At 40.4% G+C, this 26,619-nt stretch overlaps 1 protein-coding gene across 5 annotated transcripts in view; it reads right to left on the bottom strand.

Annotated features, from left to right (window-relative positions):
- OSBPL8 (oxysterol binding protein like 8) overlaps positions 1 to 24,567 on the bottom strand; it is a 99,164-nt gene extending 74,597 nt beyond the window's left edge. For 3 of the 5 annotated variants that reach the window (XM_072863960.1, XM_072863912.1, XM_072863907.1), the window contains exon 1: positions 24,145 to 24,366. The gene's annotated coding sequence lies outside the window, so the exon portion shown is untranslated. Of the gene's footprint in view, positions 1 to 24,144; positions 24,368 to 24,542 lie in introns of those variants that run through there. The other 2 variants (XM_072863931.1, XM_072863921.1) reach the window with 2 other exon arrangements.
- Between the last annotated feature and the right edge of the window lie 2,052 nt (positions 24,568 to 26,619).

The raw sequence follows: 26,619 nt of genomic DNA on the forward strand, positions 1-26,619 counted from the left end.
GACTACATGGTTAGACACATTGCAAACTGTTTTCATTTCAGAACTCCACCCCAGGCACAAAGGCACATTTGCTTTTTGGGCCTTGTGCTTTTCCTCCCCAAAGACAACAAACTAAAAAAGGTTTAAGAAAGCAACATGACAAATGTAATCATTTTAAGTCAGGGAATCCTGCCTTTCTTCTAACAGTGTTAGAAGTTTTCTTTCACAACTGTAAAGGTACTACTAATAGCCTCACACACACCCCCATCTATCTAGTCAACTCATGTTCATCTAGAGGTTTGCATTAGAAGCCAAGATGCTCCTATTAATATCTCAGAGTAAAAAATTGTTCTGCGCTGTGATGAGAGGCCAGCTGGTACTCCCTAGGGTTTCTCATCTCTCATGCTGGCAGCCCTATGAAGCTGCAGTGTGACCCGCTCTCCTAGACACAGCTGAAAGGGGTTAAGAGATTACTAGTCCTCCACACCTGGTCCCTGCCGCCTTCCCCACTGCAGCTGCTGCCTTTCAGACCTCTCCACAGGCCTGTCTGTGCAGGTGCTCCCTAACCCTCTTCTGTCAGAGGGACACGCACTATTGCAAATTATTTTAAACAGACACTCTCAAAACACAGATCATTTAAACTGAGCTAGGCCATGGGACTTTGTGCCTGCCTTTCTGCTTGCAGGTCTGGCACAGCAGCGGTAAAGAGCAGCTGAGGGCCACCTCTTAACCGACCTCTGTTCCAACCATAACAGCCTGTCCAAGCATGGACTATGTCTACAGCTACAGACTCACCCAACACCGACTGGAAACTACTGCAGGAAATGAAGGGAGTCAAGCCAAGGCAAAAGGAAAAGCAATGCTGCTGTTAAAGGTTTTTCTGAAATGAAAAAGGAAGGTAAGTCAGCAAAGATGTTTCCACAGACAAGATGGATAGGTGGCAGAACAAGTCCTTCCGTTTCTGATACCAAAGTGGAATCAGTTGCTGTCCTGAGACATGAGATAGATCTGGATTTCCTCTACGTGGAACTTTGCAAAACAAAATCCAACCTTGCTTTTCCTAAAAGGAACATTTTTCTCTTTTCCCCTTGACAGACATTACTGTCAAATACAGAGTCAAAGGGAAAAAAAAAAAAAAGGACACTTACTATTTCAAGCATATGAAAAACACTTTAAGCAGATAAGGACTAATTCATTGTGCTGAAAAAGCCTCAATAAGGGGATGCTGAAAGTCTACTTTAATACTTCAAATGATGCAGAATACTACCTTCAGTGATGAAACCCTCTAAACATTTTGGTTATAATGCAATCATAGAGACAGAAATATTTTAAGTCGCATGTGCAGGTCAAGAATACAATCGACTTCATAAGGAATAAAGTTTCAGAGAGCTACTCTGAGATTATATATAAATGATTGCAAGTAATCATACTATTGCAATCAATGAATTACCAACTGCCAGATGAACTATATGTGACTAAATGAGTGCTCTTTACCTATTGCAAATAAAGTAAAAAGTTAGCTTAAACTACTGTAAAGTTTCTGTATCTCAGAAGCTGAGACATATAGGCACCATCACGCAGACAGTTCATTGCCACATCAAAAGCTATTGCAGCTGATTTCCTATATTGCTTCCCTCTGAGCTGACTTAAGCAACCCAGCAAGATTCCAGTTTGTCACAATTTCAGAATATGTATCTGGTCAGACAGTATTGTAAAACATTTTGCTTATAAGAGTTTACAAACAATTTGCAGTTTTAATATGAACACCAAGCAACTCGCAGGCATTAGAACACGTATTACTTATGTTACAATACCATTTATGTTTAAAAAGTCTCTATTGCTGGGGAATGGACAAGAACATTTTTCCAAGACTGAGTCCAAAAGACTACACAATCCTCTGCTTAAGGAGAGCCACCCTCTTTTCTCACCTACAGTCTCTCCCTCATCTTTGCAGGAGTTCGAGACACCTGGAAGAATAGGATGACTGTCCTCCTCAAAAGTGATCAAATCTTTCTGAGTACATTCCTTGACAATAGACACAAATTCAAAGCATCTAAAGCAAATTCAAATTAGTACCACATTAACGGCTATACGTACTCTCTGAATCACCCAGTTGTAAAGGTCAAAGCTCAGAATATGCAGGACAGACCATACTCAAAGACCAACTCCCAAAATACCCCAAAACCCACACACCTTCAAAAGAGCAGAAATGTGTAAGGAGGTGACTACAAGTGACCCACAGTATCTGATTTTTGGTATCACATGAGGTTCCACTACAGCCTTCCCAGAAATTACAATAACTAACCAAAGCAGATACCGACCTTTACTTTTCTTGCTGTATGTCTTAACTCAACCAGTAACTGTCAGTGTTTGACTGTAAGCTCCCTCGAGTACAAACTATCCTTTTGTTCCCTATCTGTATGCTACATATGTTCAATTTGATCCAAATGTGACTAGGGTTCTCAAGTTCAAAGCAATACAAACACTGTTGAACAAACAGAGAGTTGAAGGAGAAGAGAATCATCTTAACACACATCTACAGCAAAAAGAAGAAAACCAAATTAATAAAACAAGTAGTATACCTCCAAAACTGAGTCAGTGCAAAGGACCAATTTTCCAAGCGCAGTTCTACTACGTTTTTAATCTTTCCTTTGCACTGTGCATTTTGCTGCTTCTCAGAACTGAAAAGGATGGCTAATATTTTAAAAAGGTGAAATACACCTTAAAAGCTCTTTTAAGTGTTTACACCTGTTGAAAGGACACTCTAAGTTTCATAAAGGGGAGGGGAGGCAGTTCATTCTGTGCACTGAAAAAACCCAATCTCAAAATATGACTTAGGTGACTCATCAAGACCCGCCCAAGAAGAATACAATGATTCAAATTCTGAGCGTGATGCCATTTAACTGCATTCATTTAGAAATAACACCGGACTACAGGCTTCCAAAGGTCCAACAGCGGTAATAGTTTTCCCATTAGCAAGCACTGCTGAGGACTAGCATTAATGTCGAGTTAATAAAACAGACCATTTTTCCTCATCCAAAGCTCCCAAAGACCTCCCAGTACAGAATCACTTTTCTATACCCCAATGGCTTAGTTTCACCAAAGAACTGAGATTACCTCTCTGGGTCCTGCTACTAGGAACCATGAACACACTTTACAGGGGCTCAGCTAAGAGAATCGCTACAATCCTAATTTCTGCTCTAACCTGAGATACATAAAATAGAAAAATCAATGCAAGTTCTAAGATTAAAAGCATGAAAGAAGACTTAACACAGACAAACAAGTCTTAGTTGAGACATGCTTAGCTGCAATACAGTTACATTGTGTTTGAGAGGTTTCTATGAAATGGACTTTCTGCAGGATTAAACATGGTGGATATTTCAAACAGGAACCTAATGTTTATTCTCACATACAATTCAGTTTTCTTATCTTGGCAGCAGTGTCTCTTCTTGATATTAAAATAGAGTTGATGACATAAGAGATGGCCTTCATTTAGATTTCTTTTGGCTCTACTGCTAGAAGTAGTTTCCACAATTTCAAGATACAGGATATCTGCATGAGAATTTAAGAACAAAAGGTCAGAAAAGCCTACTACAATAGGAAAAACCCTAGAAATTCTAACTTAAAGTAGCAGCAGGTTCAAAGAGGTAGCAATAGTATCTGGCTTACACATCATGGTTTATTAAAAAGATTTAGAAAGTCTAATTTAGATTTCCATTGTTTATGCCAAGTTTAGGGTTTTTTTCACTTTAGCTAGCCTAATTAAAAGGAGCGGATGAACCTAACTTTTGGGGTTTTTAAGTGTCAGTGCTATTCTATATGTTTGCAATTCAGGATCTTTCATAGTTTTTTTTTTTTTGGGGGGGGTTGTTTGGTTTGGGATTTTTTGGGGGGGTATTGGAGGGGGAAGTGGGTTTTTTCGAGGGTGTTTTTTCATTATTGTTGTTGTTTTATGAGGGTTTTTAAAGTCACAAACAAATATTTCAAATAGCCTTTGTACAGGCCTAACAAGGACCGGTGCTTTTAGCACCAAATGTCCAAGCTTGTCTTTCTGAAGCTACTGAGTAACTGCTGATCATCTTTGATTTGGAACTGCTGCAAGAATCTCACATAGCTTTTAGTTTAACAGGATGAACCAATAGCATTTAAACAATATAACCTGATCCACAGGAACTGTAAAATATTGTCGCATTGAAGACTTGGCAAGTGACCTAGCACTAGACCTCTTGTTTCCCCACCCATTTCTATTCATCAAATTACATGCTCCCCCATGACATTTCTTTGGGCGATAAGAAGCACCCAGCCTGCCACAACAAGCAGCTATGGAAGAGATACAAGCGTAATCAAGTGACAACTTACCTGCAATTCATAGCCCTCAGAAATCAGCTCAATATCGCTGCCTAATCTAAGTTAGGCAACTGCTCACACTATTTGCAACAATAAACAAGCAACTTATATTAAAAAAAATTTTTGCCAGAGCTGAAAATAGAAGCCAAGCCTTTCACAGCTCAAAGGCAGCCCTCAAGCACAGGAGTTAAACATATTTGTTCTAGCAAGAACCACACATTATCAGGGTACATTTAACATTCCGCTTCAGGGACCAATATAGAAGATACTAAATTCATTCAAGCAGAAAAGAAAGTATGTGTCATAGTTGGGATAATAGGGTTCTGTTCCTTGACAATCAGGGAGTGTTGCAAGGTCACTTCATACAGCAAAGCCAGGAAAACAAAGTCTTGACACTTCCTTGAAAGTTCTTTGGGATGCTTCAGAGAAGAAAAAGACAGAAAAAACCCTCGCATCCTGGACAAAGAATTATTCTGTTCAGGGCCAAACAGATACTGAATGGACAAGGCACCTCCTCCTGCCCTTCCACCCAGTCTACTCAAGCACTAGGAATTCTCTTTCCCATAAAATGGGTTAACAGGGCCATCAGATAGCTTGAGCATGTGATTTAAAGTGAATGCTATCCTCTCAGCTGTGCAATCCCATAGGACTGTGTGATATGAAGTTTTGAATCCTGCTTCCCCACCATCCTCTATCCATCCCCTTAATACTCAGGTAGTTAAGGGAAGTCAGAACAGCAAGGTGCAGGTTGCAAAAGACATCGCACAGTTTGGGAGCCCAGGGACAGACAGAAGACAGACACAAACGCCTGGAAGGAAGGATGCAACACTTGTGAGCTCCAGCAAATTCAGTTGGTGTTTTTACAATAAATAAGAATACTTCCAAGAGAGAATGTATTTATTTTTTAAAAAGAGAAAAACTACATCCTTCCCTTCCCAGCATTACCTCATTCCAATATTGTCACCAAAACTGACAAGAGTTATCAGTTTAATAGCATTTTATAGTTTACTTTCACATTTAAAATCACACACAATACCAAGATAACACTAGCTTAACTACCAAGATAATATTAGCATAAAGCAATTCAATAGCCTGTATCTCTGCCACAGCAGTTAACTACACCTCTAAGTATCATGTTACACATTTTATTCCCTTGAAGGCAGCTTACGCATGTATTTCAAAGTCTAGCATTTAGGAAAAGAATGAAACGCTAATTTCCATGCTTCACGATGTAAATGGAGCTAGGCAGCAACAGCTCAGGTCTCAGAGCTATAACTGAACAGAAACATATGTCCCAACTTACTCATAGCCAAGCATTTACTTCCTGGGGCACATCCCATCTCTGATGCTCATTTTCACACACCGCACTGCGGTCAGGAGGAGGAAAACTGAATGTACCTCTTTAGATTTCCTGCAGGAGTAGCTGTAAGAATAACTGGCACTGCATGTTTCCAACCGCGTGCTATGCTAAAAGGAGCGACTGGAGAAATCTCATGTCCTGCGTTTTCAAACCATTATTAACCGAGTGCCCAGACTCAATATCCAAAACCAGTGGTCACAGATACAAACCAGTTAAATTCAGCAGGTACACTATACTTACAGCTACAGGCTTTAACTTTTAAAAACTCTTGTAATGAACATGTAGGAGAATAAAGGTCTGCTGGTTTGTTTGGTTTGGTTTTTTCTTCAAAAATTCTCAAGCAAACGCACATGTAATATTGATTTAAATGAGAGCAACAAGTGGGCAGAGCCCCTTATTCTCAGACACCTAGGCATGCATAATCTTTCCCATAAGAAAGGATTTCATTCCTTCGTTTTGTGGCCCTCAACAGAATTCAGAGAAGGATGAGCTGCCCTCTCCTCCTAATGATCACAACTTGAGAAAAAAATACAATAAGCCAGTAGTTCTTAATGCTATGGCACATTTTATGCTCCCATGATAGCTTTTAGAAAGTCTGTGACATTCATAACTTAAGCTTTTTCATATCCAGATTGTCTGCAACACACATGGAATATGAAATTAAGACATGGTAACTCCAGGAGTGCTAATAACTTCATAAAATCCAGATTTTAAGTGAATAGCCACTTGGATATTTCAATGCCATTTACAGGCACCAAACTGTAAAATAACTGAGAAGCTTACCCCTCAAAACCACCTACCCAAGATAAGCACACAAGCTTTCCAGTTACATCATGAAGTAATAAGTCACTTCCCCCTCCCCCAGGAGAAAAGCACTGTGCCAACACTTCACATACAATGAGAATCGACTCTTTCCAAATGTTGATAAGTATAATTAACCTTCATAACCCTGTCTTTGGCCCTGAACATTAAAGCTGAATTCAGCTTGAAAACCAATTAAAATGCTAAGCAGTCTATCCACTTTGGGACTGGAGAATGGCATACTGCATTCAATTAAAAAAAAAAGGCAAAGCACAATTGTCTTCTTAGACACCTTCAAGGATCTGTTAGTTGTTTTACTAAAAATCATAACTCATAAGTAAAAGACATTTTAACAAGAACTGAAGGATTCTTCAATTCTCCATGAAGACCCTGAAACATTCAAGGTTGATGAAGGGAACTCTTTGGTCCTAGCAAAACTGAAGGTTTAACAGAAAAAAATAGGCATAGAAACAAAGGGTAAAGATGAGCTAGGTGGGCTATGAAGTTTGATTTTGCCTATTCATGCTTTTCTACAACAATAGATATTAATCGTATCAATATGGGCCAGAACTCATTCTCAGCTTGAACAGCACAGTTCACATACACAGAGCTTAACTTTTTTCTCCCCGAGTAAGGTACCCTTCCTTATTCATTCTGCCTTTTGGATCAAGTATTGACAAGGAAAACTACTTAACATTTATGTTGCCAGACCTGCTTTTTCTGTGGTTGCCATTTTTAAATTAGCAGAACGACTAGACAGGCAGATGGACCTGGAATTCTCATTTTTATCTCTAACTGCTTCTTTCCTAGATGTGGAAAGCATGGAAGATCCTGGGCTGCAATACTTAATTGCAAGGTAAGGCTTCAGACAGACGTCACAGCCAACTAAAAGCTTACATATTGAAAGCTTCATTAAAAAAAAATAAAAGCACATTTAAGAGTGGTAGAGTGTCGTTGGAGATCACCTCTGTAAATCCAACTGGCTTCAAAATAATAAGAAACACCACAAAACTACACGCAATTGCTCATTTTCAAGAATATCCCCAAGAGTGGCAGCATTCCAGTTTAGACACACAAGGTGTTCTAAACTGATCAAAAGTGGTTCTGAACTTTTAAAACATTTTGTTGAATATTAAATTTTTCTTCCTTGTTAAGACAAAAACATTTTTAGCAACTTTACAACGGGTATTGTATTTCCTTTTACAAAAGAAAAAAATTATGTTGACCTGCCATGAAATTCAGATGCATGTGGATCTCTAGCTGATGATCAGGTTTCTTTTCAACCCCTTGGTTTTGTTGCAGCTGGGGCAATCACTACATTATTCTATTACCACACCCCTGAATAATGAATGGAATAGAAGATTATAGTCACACCCTTAAATAATGAAAGGAACAAAAGATTACAGTAGACCAATGTCCAGCCACTTATAAGAGCCTTTCAGAGTATCCAGACTCTGAACAAGAGCTATTTTGCATGACAAATACCATCACAGGTGCAGACCAAAAGCTCTCTATAGCTTTGCTTAAAAGTAAATTACTATCATTCCTGGTTTTTGCACTTTCCCATTTGAGCTTGAAATTCATATTATACTAAAAGATTTTAAGCTAGGTATGAAACTCTGTTCTTTTAATAACATTACAATTTTTCCATGCTATTCTGTATAGGAGGCTGTCACATCACAACAGAAGAAAAATCTGCATCTCTCTGTAGTTTCTTGTTGCATCTATTCCTTCACGTTAATCATCACTATTAGTATTTAGTGTCAGAGCAAATAAATTCATGGGGTTTTTTCCCAGTTAAAACACTAGGTAGAAACACAACTTTTCTTTTTCAACAAAAGGAAAAGTAAGTAAAGTGATTTTTGATTCTCTAGTGAATCTGAGCTGGTTATCACCATTTTGTAGATACTACTCAGTTTTAACATCAGAATTTTGTTTCCAGTGATTTATGTGTTATATCTTAGTATAACTTCATTCATTCACTACTGGAGTTCAGAGTGGCATTAATTTTTTTTTTCCACTTTTTAAATTTCTTTTCAAATATAAACAATATATCTGCTTAACAAGCATCTGTTCATGTATTTCGACAAGCTTGAATTAGCTATTCATTTTGAAAGCAGCCCCTTTATGAGGTGGCTAAAAGTCAAAATCATCTTCATGTTGAGTTAAGACATATTTCAAGCATTTAACGCCTATAAGGAGTTATCTTGATTGCTGTCAGGTTACCCTTGAAAGCTACTGTACATAGTTGTGCTGTAGATGGCAGTATGTTACACAGCTCAGCTCTCTACCTTGACCTGGCGTTAAGTAGTGCAATATACAGAATATACTGTAAGATTGCTGCAAGAATCTTCAGCTTAAGCATTTGTAGAACATACCATATGTAGTAAGAAAGTATGCAAAATGTATTAATTTAAAAAACAAAATCTTGGTCCCTTCTCAGCTGACTAAAGACATGTGCCATAATGCCAATTAAACATAAAAATTTTAAGTTACTGCAGGTGAGATAACATCCTTAAAACAGAGACCCACAATAAACTGTTCCTGTGTATGGGATTTGAGCACACTCAGATATTTTACTTCAGCTCACCAAAATCAAAATAAGTTTTCTGTAATAGCCTCAAATTCCTGACTAGAAAGTGCTGTTCTGATGTAGGAGGGTACATCTGGATCTTCTGGGCTTCCAATTTGCCTGCAATCAAGGCACAGCCTTTCCAGAAAATACTGGCCTGCACAGCAAACACCTGAGTTTCACACTAATCTCTCCAACTCTTTTCTTTAAGATGGCTCTAGTCCGTCAGCAACAAACTTTCTGCACAGAACCTCCCAGAAGCAGTCACTTTTGTATGAAAGGTGACTTTGCCCGCTTCACAACATGCGTGGCATGAGCTTCACAAAAATGAACCACCGCTCACTCCTGGAAAACATAAGTGATATGCATTCAGGTAAATGTTGTCTTTGACCTGTAATTCCCTTTCTTCCTAAAATTTTAATTGGAGTTCTCTGAGAAATGGAAACTATGCTATATCCCACTGCTACAACTCTTACAATTCAACCTGTGCAGCAGAATCTAAGAGCACAACTATGAAAATCCCATGCTGCCACATAGTAGGTTCATATTTATTTCATAATGGGTAGGAAAACAGCTCAATCACTAGCAAGTCAATAGTTTTAGGAACCATCTCAACAGCGACTTCAGTGCTCTCCCAGCTAAAAACTCTCACCTAGCTGTCAGCCTCATTACACATCCCAAGCAAAGTACATAAATGCTAGCACAAACAGGTTCTCCCAGGACACTGAGCATTAGAGCTTCTCATCGTAATGCTCACAAATCAGAATTCATAAAAGACCAGCATTTCCACTTTTGATGAGAAAGGACAGCCTGCTTTTCTTCAGATCAAAATTACTGTCATCGCTACTCAGCAAAACATTTGCTGGGAACTACAAGAGGCATGAGACATCAGAAACAGTGATGAAGGAGGAGCAGAAGCCAAGACACAATAACATGGCATCTTCGTTAAGTCTGCGAACATAACAGAGTCCAAGGCTGCAATGGAGAGCAGACTGGTATCACTGCATGCATTCCATCAGAGTATCAGCAGTAGGGCTCCTACAAGTGTTGGTCCTAGCAAATAAATTTATGGTGATAACAACCTCCCTGGACACCGTATTGGGAGGAGTGGAGTGCTACTATTTTTGCTTGTACAGCTTATACTTGTAGTAATTTGTTTGGGGAGGGAGGATACACTTGCTGACATAAGTACCTCCACTGCAGCTTCTCCCACACTGTTACAATAGCATGATCTTTGCAAGTTAAGCAGCAAAGATTGCCACACTCAGGATTCAAGCAGAGACATTTAAAATTTCACAACAGCAAAATATGCATGTATGTTGGCAAGCCCAAATCAGTGAGCACCTGTATTTTTCTCCAGAGAAAAAGAAAAGCAGAGGAACAGAAGAATGCTACTAGGTTTCTGAGTTGCTAAGACAGGTAGGATAGCAGCCAAGAAGAAAAACAAATATGCTACTATATGCTTAAGTGAAAGAAGAAAAAGAGGTGCATGGGGCTAAAGATAAAACTATTATGGGCATGGAAGAAGATGGTAAGGCAAGATAGTTGTGTGTGATGCTAAATAACGTGGTTATCCAAGCAGAAACCTGTGAATAAAGCTGGGAAAAGGCATTTAAAAGTGTCAGACAAGTATAACTGAAACAGTTAATGACACAGAGCAATTGTGTAAAAGATGGCTACAAGACAAACATGGAAATAAAAAAAAATTATATTTTTTTAAAAACATAAAATAAATTTCAAGCAAACATGATCCTGTAACAGGATGGAGAATAAGCCCACCAGAGCTAAAGTAGGCTTTCATTCCGTATGGATGGCAACAGCAACGTTGTGTCACAAGAAGAGGGCAGATGCTGAGTGAAGATGGAGAATTGTATCTACTACACCCTTAAGTGGTAATAGAAAAGCACCATCATCTCTTCTCTCCTCCTCCAAGACTCAACTCTTGGGACCCTTGACACCAGAGAAGGGGGTGAGGATTCAGTGAGGGCTTTCAGATTGCAAGTTAAAACCCCGATAACATACACACATCTTCCTTCATGCAGGTCTTTTTCCAAGTTTTCACTGACATGAAACTTGTTTAGCAATTACTTTTCACTACTCTAGAATTTCCACTGTCTGGGCTGCCACAGAACATTCAACGCAGGCTGTGGAAGGTCAGCTATAGCAAGTTACAAGTCATGAAAACACCAGCTGCTCCCTGACAAAAAAAACAAAACAAAAAAAACACCCAAAAACACACCTCCCTTCCTTCCCTCCATCCAAGAATTCACAGATAGAGACTCAAATTCAAGCATCATCTCTATCAAGGCACTAAACTCTATTCAGAAAATCATTCTATGAGTCAAGAGCTTGCTTCTACAACACTTCCCCCAACACCTTAAAGCCATATGAATCACAACAGACGCTACTCATCTTGCAAGAAAGACAACCCAAGCTTCTTAAGTCTGCATTTTTAAGATAGAAATATCCGCTAAGCAAGCAGTTTACATTTTAATCACCTATGAGAAACTAACAGTAAAAAAACCAAACCAAAAAAACGATGAAATGAAATTGATTGTTAACACTGGAAATGTAAGCATTTTTTTAAACCCACAAAAATGTCTACAAAAATGCCTACAACGAATAATAGTCCAGACTTATCTCTGCAATATCTCAGACATGTTTCAGCTATCACTTCTGGACACTATATATTGAGAGTAACGTCAGGTCTCTGTCACTCTAGTTTCCCTTTCCTCTACCATGCCTGCCAGCACAAATGCTTTTGTACATACCATCTTCACAAAAGGTCAACTGACAGACAATATTCTGTATTCAGAATTTAAAAAAAAAAAAAAAATTAAAACCTCATTGTCTATAGTTCTCACGAACAATCTCACAAATCAAGTTACCCTTTACACTGTTTATTTAAGATGTGACAACCCTCAGCTTCCTGAAGTTTAAAATTAAAAACAAAAAACAAAAGAGGCAGAGGTTTGAGAGGCCTGAGCCTCCTGTTGCTACTCAGCAATACCGAGTGACCATGGTATTACAGAAGAGTTACTGGCCTCTGTTTCCAAAAGCAGACTAAGCCATGCAGTAATGTAATTTTTCTGCTGGATCTTCAATAACTTGATGCATAAGATATTCTTGCGAGTTCTGCTGAAGAAGAACAAATGTATTAGACAGAAAGACGGGATTTTTAACTGTTCACAGCATGAGTTTCATCATGCTGGTAAGAATCTCAGAGGCATAATGAATTCTTGTACCTGTAATAAGAGAAAGAAAGACTCTGCAATTTATTATACAGAATAATTGGGAACGAGTTCAGAAATATATCCACATAAGGGAACAAAGAAGAGCTACAATGCAGGAAGATAAGTAGAGCAACACCTGCAGTATATTTTCTGCGCTTCCTATTGGCAAATATTTAATCTATATAGGACATAAAGATAAATAATTTCTTCTCTTTTTGAATGAAAGACTACAGGTGATACTTGGAAGCATTCACAGAACAGAGCAACTGAAACAGTACAGCTGAATGTTGAATTTTGCCTTATTCTATTCATGCCCTGATTCCATCTATGCTGCTTAAATGACAGTTAATAAAACAGAGGTTATTTCAGTATATTTACATGACAAGATAACACAAGTCCTGTTCGTGAGTTGTATTTACAAAAGCAATCTGTCAATCACAGAGGAAAGTGGCTTAAGATAAGCAAAAAAACAACCAGTTTTCTTCATTTCATAAAGAGGGGTCAAATATAATTTGATAATTAATAAAATAGTCAAAAAATAGACATAAAAATTCTGTTCTGGTCACTTTGTATTACCAAAACCCAAATATTTATAGTCAATAAATGCTACAACATACATTAATTGATTTATTATGCTTGAAAATAACAACCACCTACCAGATCTTTAATCTTCTTTTTGATATAAATCAAGCTCTGTTTGGGAAGAAAGTAGAAATCAACAATAAGATATACAAGGACAACTTTTTAAAGTTCACTGAAGACAAATGTTGTTTATATGCCAGAACCAGGGAAAAAAGTACTAAAGCCTGTTTTAATTCAACAAGAACATGCCTCTGAAAACCAAAGTAGCACGATTTGTAATCTGTGATCTGACAGTGACCAGAACAGAGGTGTTCTACAAATTTAAAAAACAAAACCCTCTCACACCACAGGCCTCACTTCCTTACACCAGTTCTTAGTTTACATAAAAAGAAAGCATGTTTTCCTGTTCCAAGCTGAGAACCAAACAGAGCTGATGACACTGAAAGGAACTGATTTTTAAGCTTAAAAGAAAATATTCTTGTTATGCATAGAGAGGAATATCGAGCACTGTTCTTTAAAGCACTGACAGTAAGCGTGTATAGTTAATATTTAATTCAAGTAGCTGACATGGTACAGACCCATCTGTACACCCTCTCAGGTTTATTTTTCACCAGTTCTTCCCTTATTTTGTAGGGCAGCTCGTTGCTCCCCATTCTGTTTTCTACCTTGATTAGCATGTATAAGCTTTCTACTCGGTGCTTCTTTTCCTCAGCAGGCTTGTTTTTTTAATGAAAGGAGAACTTGTTTCATCAAGGGAGAACATTCATTCTTGTTGATGATTTCAAAAATCCGACTTAAAACCTCTCCTTACCTTCAGTAATTTTGTGCGTTATTCAAATAGATAGAATCAGCATTTGTGTAGATGGTTCTTTTTGCTTGTAAATATCACAGGCCCGTGTTTTTCCCCAATGATTTTCTATCACTGGTATTTTAATGCAGTTGTTTGCATTAAGATTTATGCAGTCTCTTTTCAAGGCAGCACAGGTTAGTGACGGTTAAGTATAACTACAATCCTATTTGCAAGCTAGAATCATGGTACTGTTTTTAAAAACAGCAAGCAGTAAATCTTTACAGGTAGGTTAGTGTGGGGTCCTTAATTCTGCGTAGAAAACAAGATTCAAATGTTAGCTTATTGGCTTGTCTCTACAATCACAAAGACTACATTTTAATTACTGATGAGATTTTCATTTGATCACAAAAAAAATTACAAAAATGTGATTTCAGTACTGGAAATATGTACTGTTACATGAATCTTTCAGCCTCCAACAGGTCATAATGGACACCCTCACAAAATTTTAATGTAAATTTTGAAGCTAGAATTACTGGCTTAGAATTGCAACTTCTTCTCATGTATTGTGCAGACTCAATTTAAAATTTTTTTATTAAAAGATGCTAATCAAAGCAAAGAGGTACCTTGAAAGTCTACAATTTGCATCACACAGATTAATCAAAGTTGCTTTGCTTATCCATACAAAAAGCTTCTTTTTTGAAAGGAGACTGCAAATAACATGAAGGACTTCAGGTCACAGCTACATACTGTTGCGTTAGCCTGAAGACCTCACTGAGAGCCCTCCACTGAGGATTGCCAGCTAGCAGTTTACAGGAGGTTATCTGCTTCTGATGTATTACTAGTACACCTCTTTTATAAACGCAAATATATACATGCACACACACAGATTATGTTTGACAGGTTAAGCAAGTCCTTGAAGTAAAGCAGATACTACATAGGCACCATCTGTATCACATATAGACAGCACATACCACTGCCTATATAACACAGGCAAGCATATCTCTTCAAGAACAACCAAAAAACCTAATCCCCTTCCCCAGCCAGTAGTTCTCTGGAGTGTCTGAGCTATCTGGAGGGAATACAAGGTTAAGATCATGCCCTCTTCTAAAACTAAAATCTTCTGAAAACAGCTAAAGTCATGATTAGTCAGATGGTGCCTAGAGTTACAAGAAATGAGACAGAAAATTCCCTGCAGCAATTTAACCATGACCTGTGTAGGAGACCAAGGCAGGAGAAAGACGGTAAGTAACCAATGAAACTGGAACAGGTAGTGCAGCTGGAATTGCAGGAGAAAGTAGACAGGTCATATATCACAAGAAAACAGTAATCCCAGATGTCTTTTCCTCAATAAAACTAACAAGCAGAAGGCCCTCACCATCCTACTTGCGCAGAAGAATGGATGGAAGAAAAGCAAAAAGGCTACCTCAACATTGGCAGAGAAGATGCCATTTGGTTAGGAAAGTGATGCAAGTCATCCTCACTCACAAAATATACTCCTCCATTAGTGATGTGCACATGACACACACCGTAAGTATGTTAGATATCAGCTACAAGAAGCATGGCCAGATGTTCAGTCACACTAAATTAATCCTACCTGCTGCTTCAAGTAAGAATTTAACAGCCTTACTCAATCCTCCTTCTGCTCCCCTCCTCCACATTACCAAAACTTTTATGACAATGCCTGAACTGGAAAAGAGTATGATCAGGGAAAAAAATAAGGCAATACCACAGAGAAGCACAGAGCATTGTAAGCTCTCCCCATAAGAAATGGAAATAGCAGAAGAGCACATATCTTATTCAGAGACTTACTCATGGTCTGGCATCTGGAGAGCTGGAAATCATGCAAGTCTAAACACTATTATTGATCCTGACATTTATTCTTGTAGACCTTGGATCGTGGCTCCCCAAGACAAGACCTAAATGACTTCTCCTTCTGACGTACAGACCTCTCTCTTCCCCCTCCAAAGCGAGAAGATAGTGTTAAGAATAATGAGCATTAAGGGAAGAGAGCATTTCTGCATCAACTTCTGCTGCAGGATAACCAGTTACTCAACTGTACAGTTCATACTAGCAAAATATAACGTATTATCCAAAATTAGATAGAACTCGGTATACTATACTCCGAATAAATGTATGTTGGCTGTACAGTGCATGTAACAAGCCCACAGAGACTAGTCAAAGCCAAATTATCACTGCATTTGCCCCAGTTTTACAGTGCAAAGACTGTTAACAAAGTTTAGGTGATGTCCTGTACCTCCATGTGCCAATGTTGGCTGGAAAGAGACCGAGCTATTAGGAACAATGAATTCACACAGAGTTGATGCCTGTTTCTGACCCAAGTCTACAGAACTTTTCCTCTGCAGTTTTTCCTCCCAACCACCCTAGCTATTATTTGAGGCCTTCAACAAATCATTTTAAAGCTTTTTTTTTAATTTTTAACTCTGCTTCAGCTTCTACACAAACTTTGTTTCCTCCAGACTTGGATTAAATGTGTTAGTCATTGCTTGAAGATTGCTTGCTAAAAGGAACAAAAGCTGTGCCACTTTTCTTCAATTCTTGTCATTTTCATCATGTTAATATTTCAACTCAGGACCACACCTATATTTCTAGGACAAGTATATTAGAAAAAGTTAAAGTTTCCCTTAGTTACCATCCTATACGCATCATCCTAATGTCAGTAGATACTGTATTCTGTATTCATACATGGACTATGTATTAATAAGATCAGCGTGTTTTAAGTATTTAAAGTACATATTCTTTTTTTAAAGTTACACAGTCTTCTAGATTGTAAAAAAATAATTCAGTAATCTTGAGTGTCCAACAGTCCCTCAAAAAGAGCAGTGCAGCATCTTCCAGGACTAGTGCAGAAACAGGGTAATACTAGCACTAGTCATATTAGAGCACAGAGCAGGTGACTTCTTCCAAAAACATTAAATTATACATCCACCTATTCAGGGGAAGAGAGGTCCACTTTCTAAAGTGCTTGGTTGACTTCACCTGGAAATGACCAAAGCCTGAAACAAAGCTTCCCGGGTCCTCCACACCACCTGCACCCAGCACCACTCCCAGCAATTACATTTAGTTTAGCTCCCAATTGTAACGCCAAGGAGCCAGCGTTCAGTAAAGCACACACGCAAACGCAGCTTCACGTTCAGCAGCCAGGGTGCAGGTGCCAACACAGACAAGGAGCCGGCACTACTGCCATCTTCCTACACAAGAAGCACAAAGATTATCTGTGCTTGTCTACAAGTTGAGATACACACCAACGGTAAACTGCCTATGAAAGGACAAATAAATGAATCCATCAAGAAAATGAGCTGCCTCATTTTCATGCTACACTTGTGAGGGTGGGGAGGAGGGGGAAGAAAAAGTTAAATGGTTCACACCCAGAGCCAGGCCCAAGTAACATACACTGCATTATATATATTAAGTCATAATACATTTGTTTCAACCAAAACATTTTCCATGCATTATGCAGTTGATTGCACTACTCTAAATGGGTATCTAAAACTGGCTCAGCTCAGTTCAGAGACACAAATAAACTTGTTCTTGTGATTGCTTTCCACTGGAAAAAATACTGAAAGAAATATCACAAGAGGTCTCAATTATGCAAAAGAAACTACCTACATCGAAAGCTTTATAATGGAGCTCTTATCGGCCAAAGGTAAAGTCACACAAGGAAGGAGGCTGTCAATCTTCTAGAGCCACATTAAATATTTGTTTTCAGGCTGTAGCCCTTCTCTTAGACTAGTTCTCCAGTGACGAACAATGGTAAACCCACTCTCCTGGTACAGTATGGAGCTGCAGGATTCAAATCCCACAGTTGCAAAACAACAAACTGCAGTTTATGCAGACTCACTGGTTTAATGTCTAAACAATATCCTAGCTGTCCCTTCTGTGTTTAAGAACAGTATTTGCTTTATGCAGCGTAAAGGTTCACAAATTGCACTAAAACCTCCACCGCAAGCAAACTGCCTCCTCCTCCTCCTCTCGGCAGCACCGGCATCCCACCGCACAGGGAACAAGACTCCTACTCTGCTCCTTTCCACCACATGTCCCCACGCACAGAGGAGCACGCTGCAGCAGGTCCCTCAGGCAGCCACCTCTGAGATGGGTCTGGAAAGGAACTGCTTGAGCAAGGGGTGACAAACTTGTGGAGATTTTTTTGAGACTGAGAGCAGTACTTTTCCCTAACTCTGGGCATCTGCTCTACAGTATTTACATCACCTGCAGAAACAGACCATGGAGGGCCTCTCATGCTATGCCCTGCTTCAAAGAAAAAACAGCGGTCCATAAGCAGGTATTTACGTCGGAATTTAATGTGCAAGAATAAAGAAAAAATATGCTATTTAGTACTGAAAAGGGCTTATATCCATCACCACGTATCCTCATACTGAGTGACCTTTTCCACTATACTGCAACTAGACAAGAGAAGCTTGTCTCAAGTAAACATGTTCCTTAATTCAGTGCCACTTGAGTATCTAATCACAGATTTACAGCATCATGACACTTTTTTTAAATTTGCAAAGACTGCAAGACCATAAAATCTGAATATATTAACTAAAAAATGAGATCAGTCAATGCAATATTTAAGCAAATGTTGTCCATCTTTTACCTAGAAAATTACTCACTTTGCCTGTAAAAGCATCCTTTTTACTACGTGTCTTAACAGTAATTAGAAACAAAAATTCCACATAAAATTTCAAGCAAAGCAACTTGCTGTGTACCTGGCAATAAGTGTTTCACAAATCTTAAAATGTCGCATTTCTCCTTCAGAATGCAGCCAGGCATCTTTTGTAATTCATGAACTAGACACCAACTGAACCTGTAATTTACCACACAAATCTCATATCAACAATATAACACTCTAAGTAGTATCATCTACTCATAAGTAATAAACCCTTTGTCTTAACTCTCCAAATAATCTACAAGGAATACAACACCTAAAGAACATCTTTTTGAGGAAAAATGTCAACCACTGAGATGAGGCCCTCTGGAGGTACTTAAAAAAGACCTACTGTACATCAGACAAACCCAGGTTTGGAATGATGCTTCTGCCATTTGAAGAGTCAAGTAAATCATTTACAGGTGTTATTCAGTACTTTGGAGGGCAAAGGAGAGGTGAAAAGTATCCTTTAATTTATTAAAGCTATTCCTAAGATAAATAAAGCATTCCTAAGATAAGTGAAGTCCAAGCCACAGTCAAGTACCCAGCTCAGTTTACTGGACCACCCGCTTACTGTCAGCTTTAAACACATGAATATTAAAACCAACGTATTTTCTTCTGATGCATAATTCCCTAAATAGCTAAAACTGTTAATCAAAAAAGTCATGTACAACATGCATGCTTCCCTAAGTTGTGCAAGAACACTAAATTCTATAAAAATATTTTTTCACAAGTTTAAATGACCAGTAATATAGCTGCACTTCCAAGTCCAAGCCTTTTAAAAAGCAAACTGCTCGTCTTTAAAATAACCTTCAAAATACTAAGGCTTCGGTTTGCAGGCAAGCAAAAGATAACTCTGGAAGAAACAAGCTGTTTTCCCTTATCTCAACTGAATAGTCATATTAACAGCTTCTGCAGTACTACAGCACAAACACTGGGTGACAGGATTATTGCACTAGAAAACGTATGAACATACAGATAGAGCATGAACTAGCCCAAGCTTGGATGCAACAGGAACACTTTAAAATGGATGAATGATTAGTTGAATGAAAAAAGAGGAAGATCAGATACACACACTCCCGTATTGTGTCAAAGTCACTGGAACTGTAAGAACTTCCAAAGAGACAGATGTAGCATTTTTAGTGGATGAAGGATCAGTGCTGCACCCTGTGCTGAGGGAACAAGCTCAGATAAAACCTCACATCCACAATTAAGAGTATGAGGAAAATGAGGTTTATTTATTCCTCTCCTAACACCAGAAGTCCAAGCTACTTCCTCAAAACGAAAGTCTCACTTCCCAAATGCCTCTTACCATCTGTCAAACACTTTTAGCTGCTCTCAAGAGGCTTCTTATGCTACTATATACATTACATCTGCAACAGATTTTCTTGTTGTAGAGTACAGATGGAATAAAACATTGTTTTATAACAAACATAGCAAAATACTGCACCGGATTTCAACTGTGTACAATCCAGAACCAGTTACTCTGAATAAAACACTTCTGACTAATGTATCTGCTGCTAATCAGAGCCCTATTACAAGCACTGTTTCCTAAACATCACTCACTCAGTTTATGGGGTTCAACACTGCACATACGTCTTCCTTTTAAAAGTCAATGTCAGTCCTCAAAACATCAAGCTCCACCAAGTCTCTCTACTATGGTATGAAATTACAAAAATTAATTAATTGAGACAAATTACCAGAAAAGCATGCAACTTGCTGTTCCCACAAGCTGGCCAAATGTTTGTTTTAAGATAAAGCTACACAGAGTTGCTTTGACTGTGTCTAAACTGATGGAGTTTCTTAGGCAGAGAAACCATCTCCTTGATCAGAAGTTAATTTATAAAAACATCCCCAAAATGATGCAGATTCTTCAAGTCCAGGGTCAAAGTAAGTCCACGAAACAGCCACAATGTATCTCCTCTACAAATTCCCAATATCATGAAGGTGAATGTTAATTTTTCAAAGCAAATAACTTATTTTTTTCTACTTTGTGGTTACAATTAGACTTTCCAACATCGAGAAAACTTGTGAAAGTCACACTAGTCTCAATATTTGCTCATACGTTTTCAATGGAAGCAAGAGGTTCACAAAGCACTTTACATTGCTCCAGCTGTAAACTCTGAGCTTGACTCTCCACTCTGTATTAGTGGAAGAGCTGCAAGCAGCAGAGGGAAGGAAGGAAACTATTGACAGGCTGAAGTTAAACAGAGAGGTTATCAACTTTACCCAAAACACAAGACAACAGCAAAATCCAGAAACAGTCCTCTAAAATGAATCAAAGCCTTTGGGAAAAACTTCTTCGTTGTTGTGGGGGTTTTTTGTTTGTTTTTTTGTTTTTTGTTTTTTTTTTTAAATAAAAAAAAAAAAACACACCAAAAAAAACCCACCAAGACTGTGCCCATCGCCTCTTGTAGATTAAGAGAGATCTGTTTCTGAACTATATTACCATCAACTACCTGTTATAATAAAAGTTAACCGTAAAGCCTGTCTAACAAAACAGAAAAGCTTTATTAAGTCAACATCATTATGACCACATCAGAATGGGAGGGGGGAAAGAAAAAAAAAAAACAACAAAACACAAGAGACAGTTCACTTGGTAAAGAATTGTTTGACATTTAAAAGTAGTATTTTTTACTTCCTCACCAATTCACCAAAACAGCCTAGGTGAAGAACTATGCTGTTTCATTTCCTGTAAAAACAGGGACTGTATAAATACCCACCTCAAAAAGCTTTCAGCTACTCTTCTCCTCCTCCCCAACAGTACATCTGCCATAGAAGCAAGATCTTCATTAACAGCACCCTGTATTATGAACCACAATTTACCTGACCAAGATTTCCGCAACACAGTTTGGGGAAAAGGATCATCCACTTCTGTGTTTGTACTGCTTCTATTACATTGTGCGTACTGAAGAAAAACCCACACTTTTAGGCAGTAAGACTATCCTGTTTCCCAGAAAACAGCTGTCACTATTTCTTCACTGAAGGTCTTTTTCTATCTTCCTTCACAATTCTCTGGTTTTTTGAACATTAGATGTTGTTCTGTGTTTAATCATAAATTTGAGTAACCCAGAGCTTGATGCAGATTCATTTAAGAAACAAACAAAACCCACGCTGCTTGGCCCATTGGGAAGTTTTAACTATATGATAGCATGTAATTTCTGCAACAAATGTATTTTCTGTTCTGAAACAGAAGCCCAAGAGACTAACAGATAAATTATTTGACAGACAACCTAAAGTGACAGAAATTTCACAGCATGGGGAGGGAGAAGGGAGAAAAACCCCTTAGAGAACTCCCCTGCAGGCTTCAGGAAACCAAAGTTTGGTTTCCTTCAGAAACCATTCAGGAAATGCGGGGGGGGGGGGGGGCAGGTGGTAAAACAGTAGTCAATGAAGACATGAAAGCCTAATAACTGACTTGACACAGTTTATTAAAACTTGGCTGAGTGCTCTACGCAAAGATTTACTGGAGGGAGAGGGGGCTGGAACACCACAGAATACAAAACATGCATAGTTTCTTGTACTAGGTAATTGCACAGACATTTCTTTGAAAGCATAAGAGCAGACAAAAGAAAAAGGATAAGTACTGCATCACCCAAGACCCTTCTTGATCACTTCAACAGAATAATAAAAAAAAGCAATCTAAAAAAGAGCAATCTTCAATAAACTTTTTTTTCCCCAAAATTGCTTTCTCTTAATTTCAGCATTTTATTTTCCTTTGGAGTAAAACCCTGAGATAATACAGTAAGCAATACTGAAAGAACAGGAGCACATCTGTCTGACTTTCTGTCCTGAATCAGTTCCCTGTAAAAAGTGTACAAGTCTGACATTTTTTCCTGCAATGTCAGAAAATTCCTCCTTATGTTGTAAAAGTTTACAAGTTTTAACAAGCATTTATAAAACAGAGTCTGAAATACCCCAGAAGTTCACACTTGTGACAGAAATATGAGCTGGATGGCCCTTTACTGAAAAGTCAGTTTTTAACTAATTTGACAGAGCAGCATGTTTAAAAGGAGCTCTTTCCCTGACCCGTGATTAAAGTAGGAAAAAGATCTATGCATTGCTAGGTCTAAGCTATATCAGTCTCGACACATTCAGTTTACTTGCAACATCTTCACAACTCCACAACAATAGAAAAGAGAAGCCAAAGAGCCTACTAGTGACCACAATCACACACCTCTCTTTGCTCAACTAGTTTCAATTTCGAGGCAGACTGCTTTAAGTCAGCATCTGGAAAGGGGGGCTCTATGGCTGAGTTTTAGAAAGTTGTATATTCACAAAACAAATTACTTCAAAGCTCAGGAGTTTTGATGAAAAACTAGCATGTGGCTAAAACAACAAACATCCTCAGAAGTTCACAAGGAACTCTAAAGTGAAACAGCACACAGAGAATTTCACCAGTTCCTTCTACAGCTACTTGATAGCCAACAAGTGAAGTCATGTTCTTCTCCTTTTTTCCCCTTCATTTAAGACCAGTACTACATCAACTCTAAACTCTCACTAGCTGGAGAACAGACCTGACAAAGACAAGTGGGGAGCAACACTCCATACACGCTTCTACTGCCCATAACGTTTGCTGTGGACTAACAACTCAGTATCAACTACTGGCCTTTCCAAACTTCGAAAATTAGGTTGATATTAAACAAGCATCAGCAGGGCCTCAACTGTGTTAACACTTAATGGTTCAAATAGATTGGTATTTCCTGGGATTAAGTCGAAATGATTGAAGTTAAGAAAACTTGCAGATGAAAATCAGCAGTTTTAAAAGGTTTCCTGTCCTCAGTCCCAAGAACTCTGTTTTGTTTGGACAGTAGCTCACAAGCAGCAATATCTGACATTAGCAACATCTTCAGTGACATGCAGGAACTGATGGCTTTCCTCCTTTCAGAAAGGGAATTCTATACAGCGTCTCTGTAACGTACAATTTACGAAGACTATTATTTCAAGCAAATGTCTGAAGCTCATCTGAATTATCACCGAGTACGTTAAACAAAATGCCTTTAGACCACAGGCGAACGCACTCTGCTGGAAGTGAGCCATTTATAAGGCCTGCTAATAAAGATACAGAAGAGCGGCTGGCAGCAATAAGGGACTCGCGACAATAATAGGGATTTAGGCTTCATTCCCCAGGGCATTGCTGAATCAGAAGATTATATTCCCAGTGCGAGGGGAAGGAGGTTACCGACAATCAAAGGAGCTAAATTTTAACTGCATTCGGTACTTAACCCGACTCTTTTCAAACCGGGGCTTGTGGACCCCGCGGGCCCAAGGCGTAAGCAAGACAACTAGCAGAAGCAAGTCGATCTCCAAGTGGCTCAAGCGTCCTCAGCCGAGGCGCTCGCCTTCACGGAGCCGCGCTACCGGTCCACAGCCACCCGGAGCTTTACAACACCGCTACGCCTCCACCGCACCCCCCAGCCCGGCCGCACCGTGCGGGCAGCTCCGCTGCCCAGCGCCTGCCCGCCGCCAGCGCGGAGCCGTCCCGTAGTTCAGCAAGGGCCGCCCCCCCCGGCTGGCCGCAAGGCCGAGCCGCTCCCGGAGACCCCGGGGGGCTCCCAGACCCCCCTCCCGCCCAGCAGCCGGCGGGGAGGCGGCACACGGCGACGCTCCGTGACGCCACGCCACCTCCGCCTGCCCCCGCGGGCGCTGCGGTGCCGGCGGGGACCTGAGCGGCATCACGACCCACCCCCCGCCCCGTCCCCAGCCGCGGCGCTGCCCCGCACCCCGGACCCGCCGCTGCGGCACGGGCGGGGGCTGCAGCCCAGGGCCCGACGGGGCAGGGGACCCCCGCCCTGCCGCCGGGCTCCCTCTCACCTCTCCCCGCAGCCGGGTCCGGGAGGCACGGCGCGGAGGGGCGGGGCGGGTGCGGAGGGGGGGGCGGTGGCCGGGACCCCTCCCTTCCCCTCCCCTCCCCGCCGCGGGCTCCGCCTGCCGCGCGCGGCACCGACCGCTCCTTCCCTCACGGACGCGCGCGCACACACGCGCGGCCCGCTCCCCCTGCGCGGCGCCCGGTCGCCGCTTGATCCGCTCATCCGCCGCGGCGGGCGCGAGCGCAGGCGCGCCCCGCCCCCTCAGGCGGCGGTCAGCGGCGGGACCGCCCCCTGGGCCGCGGGGCGGCCGTTAGCGCGGCCGTTAGCGCGGCCTGGGCGCGGGGGCGAGGCGGCCCCGGAGGGGAGGAAGGACCGCGGCCCGGGGGCTCGGACGAGGTTTACCGTAGGGGTGGGCGGGCTGGCAGTCGCTAAAGGGGCTAAAGGAAGCAAGCTGATGGGGTGGAGGCTGCGGGAGGCGTAACGGCTCTGGGTCTGTGACACGGCCGAGGGGGGAACGCGGCTCCGGAGGTCGTTCCGCAAGGAGCAAAAGGCACAAAATAATCCGACGGGCAAAACCAAAACCTTTTGGGGGACACTCGGAGGGAAGCCTAGCTGTGAGGGAGCTGCTGAGGTTCACCGTGTTGATGCTGTGCCTCTTTCTTGTAAAAGAAAACCCCTTTTCTTTCAAGCGGCACTATTCCTTCAAGCAGGAACTGTGAACTGTGCAGAGTGCTGGAAAAAGTACAGTCACAGACAGCAGGGCAGCACTGTATTAATCATCAGGTGTGGTTTTAAGTAATAACCTGAGCAGCCAAAAAGTAGTAACAATGGAAATACAATGTGCTCTGAACGATAAATCAGCAAGAGAGGTGGTCGCCAATTAACACACCAACAGGAACCCCGCTTTGGATTGTTTTTTTCCATCTCAAAATGTGTCCCCTCCTAGCAGCTTTAAACGTCCTTGGTAATATGAAACCACTGCAAGCAGCTTACATATGTTACCATATGTAAAATAAAATCAGTGCGTCCCTCGGGTTTTCATCACCTGCCACTTGACATCACTGGAAACAGTTGCAAAATGCTGAATAACTTCTGGAAATGCCTAGCACCTTCTTTCCACTTACTTCAAGGGAAAGTACTGTCGGTACATTCTCAAAACGTTTGGCACCTTCAGCGTTGACCTGCTAACTAATGACGCAGAAAAGTTGTCAAAGGATTAATGTTTCCAACTCTGAAAATAAGCCTTCTAGCTCAATCTATTTTTCACAGAATTATCTGCTGTACCTCAATTATGTAGCAGTGTCGCTAGGAGTCCATTATCTTGGGCTAATGTTCCACTCACAATCTTTTCATTCTGTTCCTTGAATAATCTGAGTTAATTAAAAGGCTGAGTATTCTTTCCTCAGTACTTTTTTCTTTGTACTGCTTCTGTAGAAAGATGTGTGTATATTCCTGACTGTGGTTTTTCTTGTTTTTTCTTCTCAGCAATCAGGTATAAAATGTTGAAAAATACAGAGAACAATTTCATTTTCATCATTAGAGATGAAGTTTCTTTGTACAAAGCTTTCTATAATTAAACGATACTTCTCCCCAAAGGAGGGCCCTGGAATGAGATAATTCGCCCTGACAAGAGTTACACACGTGGGCTTTCTCACCGTAGAAGTTTAATTCACAAGGCTGGCTGTAGTCTAGCGAACGGACTGAGTCTAGCTTTGGGAGGCAGTCCTACTTGTGTGTGCAATTCATGACTCATTTGTGTCTTGCCTTGTCACAGAGCAGTTCTTTTAAAGCTATTTTCAAGGACACCATATTTCACACTTTCACACTTTGAGAGTTCCATAAAAAATGTGGAGTTCTTCAAGTTGTGCTGCACACCCATGGATGGGTCACAGTTTCAGATGTATAAAGTATGCGATACCAGGCAGTTGTGGGCAGCTGGGAATTGGTTCAGTTAATGAGTAGGCCAGGTGAATTCATACTACACTTTTTGCTTCTCCTGGAGATCACCAGGAAACTCCTGTTACTCATTCCTTAGAGTGCTTTCCTAGCTCTGTAGAGTTCTTGTATTCCTGTCTGTGACAGAAGGGGGAGGCTGGCAGCACACCAAACCAGCAATAGTTGACGGAGAAGCTCAGGCCTCTGCTCACGTGGCTTAAACTGAATCACATAAATGCTGATGTTTTCATAGGTTGCACAAAGCTGAATTATGTCACAGAAATTTTGCATTAAAGGACTTCTTATAGGGAAAAATGGGGGGAAATGACCACAAAGGATCGTGTTTTCAGATTTGAGGACACAGAGCACTGATGAGTAGTGGGAGTTTGTACCTCACTCATTAGGGCTGCCAAGTGGAAGAAATACCTAACTGTCACCACAAATACACGGACTAGGGAAAGCTTTTGCCTGCATTGTATGCATCTGTGACCAGGTATAAAATAACAGGAGGCCCACAGGTAGCAGGGAAAGAATGATCTATTTT

The sequence above is a fragment of the Ciconia boyciana genome, chromosome 1 (assembly GCF_034638445.1).
Source record: "Ciconia boyciana chromosome 1, ASM3463844v1, whole genome shotgun sequence".
Classification (NCBI taxonomy): Eukaryota; Metazoa; Chordata; class Aves; order Ciconiiformes; family Ciconiidae; genus Ciconia; species Ciconia boyciana.